Source organism: Sapajus apella, unplaced genomic scaffold (assembly GCF_009761245.1).
Source record: "Sapajus apella isolate SASKATOON/1434 unplaced genomic scaffold, GSC_monkey_1.0 scaffold14, whole genome shotgun sequence".
Classification (NCBI taxonomy): domain Eukaryota; kingdom Metazoa; phylum Chordata; class Mammalia; order Primates; family Cebidae; genus Sapajus; species Sapajus apella.
The window spans coordinates 7214759-7225581 of record NW_022436954.1 but is presented as its reverse complement, the minus strand read 5'-3'; the positions used below and the strand labels follow the sequence as shown (position 1 = coordinate 7225581).

At 51.1% G+C, this 10823-nt stretch overlaps 1 non-coding gene across 1 annotated transcript; it reads right to left on the bottom strand.

The window, feature by feature from the left end:
- Nucleotides 1–9350: 9350 nt before the first annotated feature.
- On the bottom strand, nucleotides 9351–9483 carry LOC116555276. Its single transcript, XR_004270472.1, has one exon. It is a non-coding gene; the product is annotated as a U11 spliceosomal RNA (small nuclear RNA).
- Nucleotides 9484–10823: the final 1340 nt, after the last annotated feature.

Here is a 10823-nt window from a genome sequence, read left to right as displayed (position 1 = left end):
CAGGCCATGTCCCAATGCTTCCTCAGGAGATCGGGGCTGGGGTGAGAGAGGCACTGTCTGAGATCCGCAGTCACTCTTGGTGTTGAGCCCATTCGTTTCCAAAACATCTGTCTTTTCTCCACTTCTCCTAGGTCTTGGTTTTGAGAAACAGCAGGCATGGCTGGTCGCAGTGGCTCACGCCTGTAATCCCAGCACTTTGGGGAGTCTGAGGCAGGTGGATCACCTGAGGTCAGGAGTTCAAGACCAGCCTGGTCAACATGGCAAAACCCCATCTCTACTAAAAATACAAAAATTAGCTGGTCGTGGTGGTGGACGCCTATAATCTCAGCTTCTTGGGAGGCTGAGGCAGGAGAATCACCTGAACCTGAGAGGCAGAGGTGGCGGTGAGCCAAAATCACACCATTGCTTTCTAGCCTGACAGTGAGACTTTGTCTCAAAAAACAACAAAACAAAGAGAAACATAGCAGCCCTTTTGTACCAGGCTTTGTGTTGTTTTTTTTTGTTTGTTTGTTTGGAGCATGTTGAGATACTTTTTTAAGATTTTTAAATTTTGTTATATCCACCCTAATTTTTGTTGGTGACAAATGTGTATAGGACATGTAAATGGTTCTTTTTAACCCCTTCTGTTTTTTTGTTTTTTTTTTTAAGGAAATTTTTTTTTTTTCCTTTAGCAGCTTGTTATCACTGGAATCAAAGGGAAAAAGTGATCTCTTTTTGCATTGGTTGTATTTGTACGTCACAAATAAAAGACACTTTGTTCAGCTGCTGAGATGGCTTCCTGATGCTGGGACACTGTGGGCAACGTGGACCCGGGAAGCCCTAGGCCCTGAGCCTATCCCAGCATTGGGCCCGACTCTCAGGAGGTGCGTGGCTGATGGCCCCGTACCCTGCCCTGTGAAGAAGCCCCAGGCTGGAGAAAACCTCAGGGTGTCTGGGGCAGCCAGAGGTGGGAACAGACTAGATGTATGTGTGTGCCGCTTCCCAGAAGTTCTGAGTGTGGTCAGAGGTGTTCTGAAGGGTGTACTTGGTATGCATCCTGGAGAGAAAGTCCCAAGCTAGGGCTTGGGACATTTGACATCTGTGTCCCAGCATAAATTCCAGTGCCTGTGTATGGGAGGTGAATAGACGAGAGTGTTTCTTTCCTCTTCAACTTTATTGGGTTACTCAAAATATTCATCTCTTTTTTTTTTTTTTTTTTTTTTTTTAAGAGTTGGGGTTTCACCATGTTGGCCAGGCTGATCTGGAACTCCTGACCTCAGGTGATCCACCCACCTCAACCTCCCAAAGTGCTGGGATTATAGGCGTGAGCCACCTTGCATGGCCAAAATATTATTTGTCTCTTAAAACTCCTGCCCTCTTCCCTCCATTCACAGAAGACAAAGCCTTCAAGGAAGGGCAGCTCATGTAAGGCCTGCCAGGACAGGAGAGTTATGAGCTGGGGGAGGCTCTGACCCCCAATGACAGATGGAGCTGCGCAGCTTGTTCCCCAGACAGGGCTCCTGCCAGGCCCTGGCCCTGTACTTTCTGTGGCCAGTGGAGTGGCTACCCTGCTGTACTCTGCTTGGCGGTCTGCATCTGCTGGAGCAGAGAGTGGGAGACCCTGGTCCACACGGAGCGTTTGGGCCCTGGCAGATCAAGCATCTGGGGAAAGGAGCCACGGTCATACCTGTCCCGTGGGTACCACCCGTGGCATGTTGTGGCCTCTCACCTGTGGGCAGGGCACACGTGCAGGTGGTTTGTGCAGCTATCTTATCTGAGGCCCAAAGAAAGGTAGCACAGCCCTTCCTTGGGAAGGGAAAGCAATTTGCCTGGCGAATCACACAGCCAGTTTCCCGTGTGACGGAATTCTGGCCCCCATGTTCTTTGTTCCTTGAAGGTTGTGTTTTTGTCCCAGGCAGAAACTTCTTGAGATGGCCATCCCCTTGGTAAAGGGTAAATGGCCATAGTTGGAGGGCATTGGGCCATTCCTTCATGCCTGCTGGCTGAATGCAGGGAGAGTTGAGGTCTGTGCCCACTCTTCCTCTGTCTTCACAGTGGCCTGGGCCCTCCGCAGCAGCTGCCTCAGTGAGGTGTGGTATGACTCCAGGGGTCTGTCCATGGGCAGGTGGAGCAAGAGACCCCACTGCCAGGCAGTAGACAGTCCAGAGCCTGGGCTGGATTGAAAGGGACTGTGTCCCCAGAGGGTGGGATGCCACTCACCAGATGTTTCTGCTGCCGGCTTTGAAGGTAGTCAGTTCAAACTAGGGGGCAGGCTTTTCTAGTTTTTCCTAGAATACTCTCCCCATGTGCAATAGAGTTTGTTCTATACCCCTGAGGACAGATGGGGTCTGGGGAGAGGGAAGGTGTTGCTGTGGAGCCTGGTGAACTACTTGTGGTGGCATTACTCCCATCTAAGGATAAATCGCCAGTGCCATGGCTCACGCCTGTAGCCGCAACACTTTGGGAAGCTGAAGTGGGAGGATTGCTTGAGGCCAGAAGTTTGAGAAAACCTGTGCATCATAGTGAGACCCTGTTTCTAAAAAAATATTTTTTAATTAGCTGGGTGTGGTGGCAGGCACCTATGATCCCAGCTATTTGGGAGACTGAGGTGGGAGGATTGCCCAAGCCTCGGAGTCTGAGGCTGCAGTGAGCCATGATTGTGCCACTGCACTCTGGCCTGAGTGATAAAGCAAACAAAACCCTGTTCTTTAAAAACAAAAGCAAAAAAAAAGTCTAGGCATGGTGTGTCACACCTGTAATCCCAGCACTTTGGGAGGCCTAGGTGGGCAGATCACTTGAGGCCAGGAGTTCGAGACCAACCTGGGCAACATGGCGAAACCCCATGTCTACTAAAAATAAAAAATTTATTACCACTGATTCTTTAAAAAAAGGAAAAAAAAAAAAGGAAAAATAAAAAATTTAGGCCGGGCATGGTGGCTCACGCCTGTAATCTCAGCACTTTGGGAAGCCGAGGCAGGCAGATCACCTGAGGTCAGGAGTTCAAGACCAGCCTGGCCAACATGGTGAAACCCTGTCTTAAAAAAAAAAAAAAAAGAAAAGAAAAAAAAGTTTAGCTGGGTGTGGTGGTCTGTGCCTGTAATCGTAACTACTTGGAAGGCAGAGGCTGCAGTGAGCCAAGATAACCCCACTGCACTCCAGCCTGGGCGACAGAGTGAGACTTTCTCCAAAAAAAAAGATAAATTGAGAGTGAAAAGTAAATTGCTCATAGTCCCAGTAGTAAGTGGCAGAGCCAAGAATTGAACACAGCAGCGTAGGAGGTGTTACCCCATTTAATAGATAACCGGGAGCTTGGGAAAGAAAAGTAAGACAGGAGCAAGCCAAGGACAACCACAGCTGTGTGCCTGACTAGGTGCCTTCCCTCCCGTGCTGCCCTCCTGCACAGCGGCTGTGAGAGGCCTAACTTCTTCCTGAACAGGAGCTATGGGCCCCAGAGGCCCCTCCCGCCCCACCTTATTTCCAGTGCCGGGGACCAGGGTGGTGTCTCCTGCTTCTCGTCTGCAATGCCAGCATATTATGCAGTGCTGACCTGGACACAGGATGTTGGCTTCTGTGAAGTCCATCTACGTTCCTGGCTTCTGATTGTGCTGAAGTGAGCAAAGAGAACCTGTCGGCCTGTATTGGGGCTTTAGGAGTTTTTAGTTTTTTTTTTTTTTTAGGCAGGGCCTTAGCCCAATCAGCTCACTGCAGCCTCAACCTCCTGGGCTCAAGCAATCCTCCCACCTCAGCCTCCCGTGCACCATCAAACCGGACTTAAATTTTGTATTTTTAGTAGACTCAAGGTTTCACCATGTTGGCTAGGCTGGTCTTAAACTCCTGAGCTCAGGTGATCTGCCTCGGCTCAAGTGTTGAGATTACAAGCGTGAGCTCCCAAGCCTGGCCCCGCTGTGGAGTGTTAATTCCATTTAGATGAACATTTAATAGTCCCTACAGACTGGCTGGGCTGGGACTGAGGTCACACCATGTGGCGTTGGTTTTAGCACAGGCCACCCAGTGCTGGAGGTAGGAGGCCCTAAGCAATGGGAGCAGGCCAGGAGCCTCCGAAGGGGTGGAGGCTGTTTGACTCAGAGCAGGGGTCAGGAGGCCATAGTTAAGGGCAGATCAGAAGCTGGGAGCAGGGTAAGAACCAGCTGTGGCTGCTCTGGCAGTTGAAGGCCAGGCCCTGTGCCTCTCTGGGGTCCTGCTGTGGCATGGGGTTGGGGGGCACTGTTGCAGCAAGTGAGGCTGAGGGGTGGCCTGGACACTAGTGGCTTCCCCTCGGTGGTGACAAAGGACTGGGCAGCCATGTTCGCTGACAGTCGTAGTGAGGTCTCAATCTGCCAAGAGCAGGCACCGTGGGTGGCACGGGGCAGCACATGCCCTTGAAGTTTGGCGTGTTGTGAAACTGCCCCCATAACTAGCTCAATGCTGGACAGGTGGGCCACACAGGGAGGTCACACTTGGGAGCTATGGGGGGACCACTACGTGGCGGCCCCTCTCCTCAATGTTGGATACATGGAATGGGGAAGGTGGGGTATGTGGCTCCAGGGGTCAAGGGATGCGGAGCTCAGGTTAGGGCCCTCTGAGGGCCCCAGCAGTGAGACTGGTGTCCAGGAACAATGAAAAGGAGTGGGGACCCGCCTTAAGCTGATTAGGGGTCTAGAGGCAAGAAAGGCCCCTGGGTTGGGCCAGCCTGGGGGTTCATGCCTGTAATCCTAGCACTTTGGGAGGCCGAGGCAGGCAAATCACCTGAGGTCAGTTCAAGATCAGCCTGACCAACATGGAGAAACCCTGTCTCTACTAAAAATACAAAATTAGCCAGGCATGATGGTGCATGCCTATAATCCCAGCTACTCGGGAGGCTGAGGCGGGAGATCGCTTGAACCTGAGAGGCAGAGGTTGCGGTGAGCTGTCACGCCACTGCACTCCAGCCTGGGCCACAGGAGCAAAACTCTGTCTCAAAAAAAAAAAAAAAGGCCGGGTGCGGTGGCTCAAGCCTGTAATCCCAGCACTTTGGGAGGCCAAGGCGGGTGGATCACGAGGTCAAGAGATCGAGACCATCCTGGTCAACATGGTGAAACCCCGTCTCTACTAAAAATACAAAACATTAGCTGGGCATGGTGGTGCATGCCTGTAATCCCAGCTACTCAGGAGGCTGAGGCAGGAGAATTGCCTGAACCCAGGAGGCGGAGGTTGCGGTGAGCCGAGATTGCGCCATTGCACTCCAGCCTGGGTAACATGAGTGAAACTCCGTCTCAAAAAAAAAAAAAAAAAAAAAAAAAAAAAAAAGTCCTATGGGTATTGGAGCTGTGAGCCCGGGCTAGGGGCTCAGAAGGCAGAGGGCCTAGATGCACTTCACAGCCCGGTAGGGGCGAGGATTGGGGCCAGCCCGTGATGGAGGGAAACGAGGCCTGAGAAGCTGGTCTTCACCGAGCTGGAGCCATGGTCCCCCTCCACCGGGTGCAAACGCCGTGATGTTCCCTCATCACACAAGACTGCTGTCTGTGGGCTCTGTTCCTGAAGGGGCTAACCACCATGGGCTCTCGGCAGGCGCACCCAGCCCTCAGCTTGTACCATTCCCTCTCGAGGCTGCCAGACCCCTGGGGCCCCCAGCCAGGACAGCTGTGCCTGCCTAGAGCACAATCCTCCACCCTCAACCCCACCCCTGACAGCTGTGTCTGGGCCTGCCTCCTGGACGCCTAGCAACAGCTGTGCCCCAGGAAGAACAAACACCCTTCAGGAACCCTTATTTCGGTCCCGCCCCCTCCCTTGATCATCGCCTGCTTGGGTTTCCCAAACCAGCTCTTGAAATGAGGACGCTTCTCCTTCCTCCTTCTCCTGCTGGACTTTGCATTAGCGCCCCCATTTTGCAGATGGGGAAGCTAAGGCTCACTCAGGGAAAGGCACATACTCAAGGTCACCCAGCACACCAGTGTAGGCCTGTACCTCCTCCCTCAAGCCCCTTGTTCATCTTCCTCCTCTGGTCACTGGGCCCTTCTTGTGGCTTCACTAGAGTCTTCTGCTGGTGCTCTTACCCCAAGAGTCATTCCCCCACAGGAAGATGGAGAGGCCCCAGCTGCCCTCCGATAGCATAGGCCTGGCTCCTTCGCACACTCACCCTGAAGCCCTCTCTCTGGCCAGCCCCAGGGCTCGGAGCCTGGTACCCACCTGATGTGCCAGGAGGAGAGACCAGGCCAGGTGGGGAAACTGGAGACCCAAAACTCAGTTTTGTTTTTGTTTTTGAGATGGAGTCTCGCTCTGTAGCTCAGGCTGGAGTGCAGTGGCGCAATCTCGGCTTACTGCAACCTCCGCCTCCTGAGTTCAAGCAATTCTCTTGCCTCAGCCTCCGGAGTAGCTGGGATTACAGGCACCCGCCACCATGTCTGGCTAATTTTTGTATTTTTTAGTAGAGACCATGTTAGTCAGGCTGGTCTTGAACTCCTGACCTCAAGTGATCCGCCCACCTTGGCCTTCCAAAGTGCTGGGATTACTGTCGTGAACCATTGCACCAGCCAAAACTCAGGTTCTTACCAACTCTAGCTCAGATGCTTTGGGAGGTGGCAAGCTCTAGAAGGTGTGCAGGGAAGGGGCAGCTGAGGGATTTCTACCTTCTGGCCCCACAGGATTGGGGTGCAGCACCCTCCCTGGGCCTCAAAGCTCCATATTTGGACCAGAGCAGCTACTGGGCCAGAGCCTTTCATGGAGAGAGGACAGGCTTGGGGCGGGGAGACCTAGTGTTTGCCCAGCCCGTGTGTAAGCAGTAGATCTGGGGGCTGGCTCTAGGGTGTGGGACACCTGGTGTGACAATCAGTGACTGGAGGCCTGGACCAGCTCCCCTACCCATCCCCAAGGCTAGGGATCTATCCCTAGTGCCCTACTTGGGAGGGAACAGGTTGAGCCCTGGGATCAGAGAGACCAAGGGCTCAAGAGACATGGGTCTCACCCCTCGGTATGGAGAGACTCCCTAGCAAGCATTCTGACCGTGGGGGCAGTCCCAGGTGGGCGAACTAAGCTCTCAGTCCTTGTAGGCAGCACAGCAGCTGTCCAGGGTAATAGACGGGGTGGCTGTCCCATAGAAGATCCCTGTCACAGAGTCTGTCACCACATCTGACACATCTCCCTCATTGCACCAACAAACCCCCCATTCTCCTTGCTTATTTTATTGTTTTATTTATTTAGAGATGGAGTCTCATTCTGTCGCTCAGGCTGGAGTGCAGTGATGTGATCTCGGCTCACTGCAACCTCTGCCTCCCAGGTTCAAGCGATTGCTCTGCCTCAGCCTCCCGAGTAGCTGGGACTACAGGTGTGTGCCACCACGCCTGGCTAATTTTTGTATTTGTAGTAGAGACAGGGTTTCACCATGTTGGCCAGGGTGGTCTCAAACTCATGATCTCAGGTGATTTTCCTGCCTCTGCCTCCCAAAATGCTGAGATTACAGGCGTGAGCCACTGTACCTGGCCTTATTCATTTTTTTGAGATGGGGTCTCGCTCTGTCACCCAGGCTGGAATGCAGTGATGCAATGATAGCTCACTGCAGCCTCAACCTCCTGGGCTCAAGCGATCTTCCTGCCTCAGCCTTCTGAGTAGCTAGGACTACAGGTGCACACCACCATGCCCGGCTCATTTTTTGTTTTTAGTAAAGACGGGGTTTCACTATGTTGCCTGGGCTGGTCTCGAACTCCTGATCTCAAATGATCCTCCCACTTGGGGCTTCCAAACTGTTGGGATTACAGGTGTGAGCCACTGTACCTGGCCTTTCTTGTTTGTTTATTTGTTTGTTTGTTTATTTATTGAGACAGAGTTTCACACTGTTGCTCAGACTGAAGTGCAGTGGTGCAATCTCAGCTCACCACAACCTCCACCTCCCCGGTTCAAGTGATTCTCCTGCCTCAGCCTCCCAAGTAGCTGGCACTACAGGCACGCACCTACATGCCCGGCTAATTTTTGTTTTTAGTAGAGACGGGGCTTCACTATGTTGGCCAGGCTGGTCTTGAACTCCTGACCTTGTGATCAGAGCCTCAGCCTCCCAAAGCGCTGGGATTACAGGTGTGAGCCACTGAGTCCAGCCTCTTGTCAAAAATTTTTTAAGTTTTTAATTGAAATGTAACAGACAAACAGAAAAGTGCACAATCATGAAAATCCCACCACTCACGATGGACTCATCACTAAGTGAACACAGTGACCAGCACCCAGAAGCCAATCATGCCTCTTCTTGGCTCCCGTCTTCCCTCTCCCCCTGGGGTCTCTACCTCAGGCTCAGACCAGCTTGCTGTTGGGCTTTGTATAAATAGAACCACGCGGTCTGTGCCCCTTCAGGTCTGGCCTCTGCCCTCAACATTGTCTGTGGGATCCATCCGTGCTGCAGCTGGAGTTTGTTCTTTTTCTGCTGCTCTGTCACATCTCATTGTATCAATGCACCACACAGTCCCACTGCTCTTTTGTTGAAGGACTGTGCCTAAATTTTGGGAAAAGTTGGTTGCTGGGAGTGATGGGGAAAGAGCAGAGACCTTGGTATTAATCCAATAGACAGCCCTAGGTGCAAGCCCTGCCTGGCACCAACAGACTCGACTGCAATATGGTACCTGCCTGCCAGCCTCTCTTTCCTCCACTCTGATGGGGATTCTGAGAGATACGCATCACAGGGACCTGAGGAACGCCCTGGAACAGAGCACAAACAAAAAGTTCAGTTCCCTAGGGCCAGAAAGGCCCCATCACCTCCTAGAGTATCTCCAGGCCCCTTGCCTGTGCTGGGGCTCAGGACACACCATCCCAAAATGCAACTGTAGGAGACCAGAGTATCCCAGCCCAAAATATACTACTTTGGCATATTTTGAGCTGGTTTTTTTTTTTTTTTTTTAAATTTTTAAGACGGGGTTTCACCATGTTGGTCAGGCTGGTCTTGAACTCCCGAACTCAGGTGATCCACCCACCTTGGCCTCCAAAGTGCTTGGATTACAGGTATGAGCCACCACGCCGGGCCTTGAGCTGGTTATTCAGAGAAACTGCAGACGTAGGAGTAGCTCTGAAAAGCTAACCTTTGAATTTTTTTTTTTTTTTTTTTTTTTTTGAGGCAGACTTTCTTCGCTCTTGTTGCCCAGGCTGGAGTGCAATGGCACGATCTCGGCTCACTGCAAACTCTGCCTCCTGGGTTGAAGCGATTCCCCTGCTTCAGCCTCCCGACTAGCTGGGATTATAGGCATGTGCCACCGTGCCTGGCTAATTTTTGTATTTTTAGTACAGACAGGGTTTCTCCATGTTGGTCAGGTTGATCTTGAACTCCTGACCTCAGATGATCCCCCTGCTTTGGCCTCCCAAAGTGCTGGGATTACAGTCATGAGCCACTGCACCTGGCTTTTTTTTTTTTTTTTTTTTTTTAGGGCACCGGGACCAACGATCACCAGCTGCCCAAGTACCAAAAATTATACTTCTGAAATCTCTTGATGTCCATTCTGCACAAAGAGTAATCAAGTTGCCCTGCCTGTGCCACTTACGACAGAAGCTTTTTTTAAATAAATAAATTTAAAAAAAATTTTAAAAACTAAAGGAATAAAGAATGGTTACTCTGGCCGGTCGCAGTGGCTCACACCTGGAATCCCAGCACTTTGGGAAACCGAGGCAGGTGGATCCCGAGGTCAGGAGTTCAAGACCAGCCTGGGCAAGATGGTGAAACCCCATCTCTAGTAAAAATACAAAAAAATAAGCTGGGCGTGGTGGTGGGCGCCTGTACTCCCAGCTACTCGGGAGGCTGAGGCAGGAGAATTGCTTGAATCCAGGAGGTGGAGGTTGCAGTGAACCGAGATGGCGCTATTGCACTCCAGTCTGGCCGACAGAGTGAGACTCCATCTCAAAAAAAAAAAGTTACTCTGTAGGCAGAGCAGCAGCATGGGCTACTTGCTGACTACACTTGAGTCATTTCTGGATCATCTGCCAAATAAGGGTGGATTATTCATGAGTTTTCCAGGAAAGAGGCAGGGATTTCCCAGAACTGAGGGTTCCTCTCCCCTTTAGATGATAAAGGGTAACTTCCTGGTGTTGCCAGGAAGTTTTTTTTGTAAACTATCATGGTGCTGATGGGAGTGTCTTTTAGCATGCTAATGTATTATAATTAGTGTATAATGAGCAGTGAGGATGACCAGAGGTCACTTTTGTTGCCATTTTGGTTATAAGTTATTTTTTTTATTATTCTTTCTTTTTTTTTTTTTTTTGAGACAGGGTCTCACTCTATCACCCATGCAGTGGCATGATCATGGCTCACTGCAGCCTCTATCTCCCAGGCTCAAGCAATACTCCCATCTCAGCCTCCCAAGTAGCTGGGACTACAAGCACTCGCATGTCACATCAGGCTTATTATTATTATTTTGTAGAGACAAGAGTTTTACTTTGTTGCCCAGGCTGGTCCTCCTGCCTCTCTGTCCTTTTTTGCCTTTGCTTATTTTTTAGACGAAGTCTCATTCTGTCTCAACCTCTGCTCACTGCAACCTCCGCCTCTTGGGTTAAAGCGATTCTGCTACCTCAGCCACCAAGTAGCTGAGATCACAGGTGCACGCCACCACACACGGGTAATTTTTGTATTATTAGTAGAGACAGGGTTTCACCATACTGGCCAGGCTGGTCTCGAACTCATGACCTCATGATCCGCCCGCCTCGGCCTCCCAAAGTGCTCGGATTACAGGCATGAGCCACTGCACCTGGGCTCCTTTTTTGCCTTTAAAAATCCATTTACAACTGCTGCTAATCAGAGTATATATTCAGGACAAGTTGATTCTGTGCTTCCAGGTTATAATCATCAAACTTGGCCCAAATAAGCTCTCTGCTTATGTTAATTTTGTTTCAGCTTCTTCCTTTTA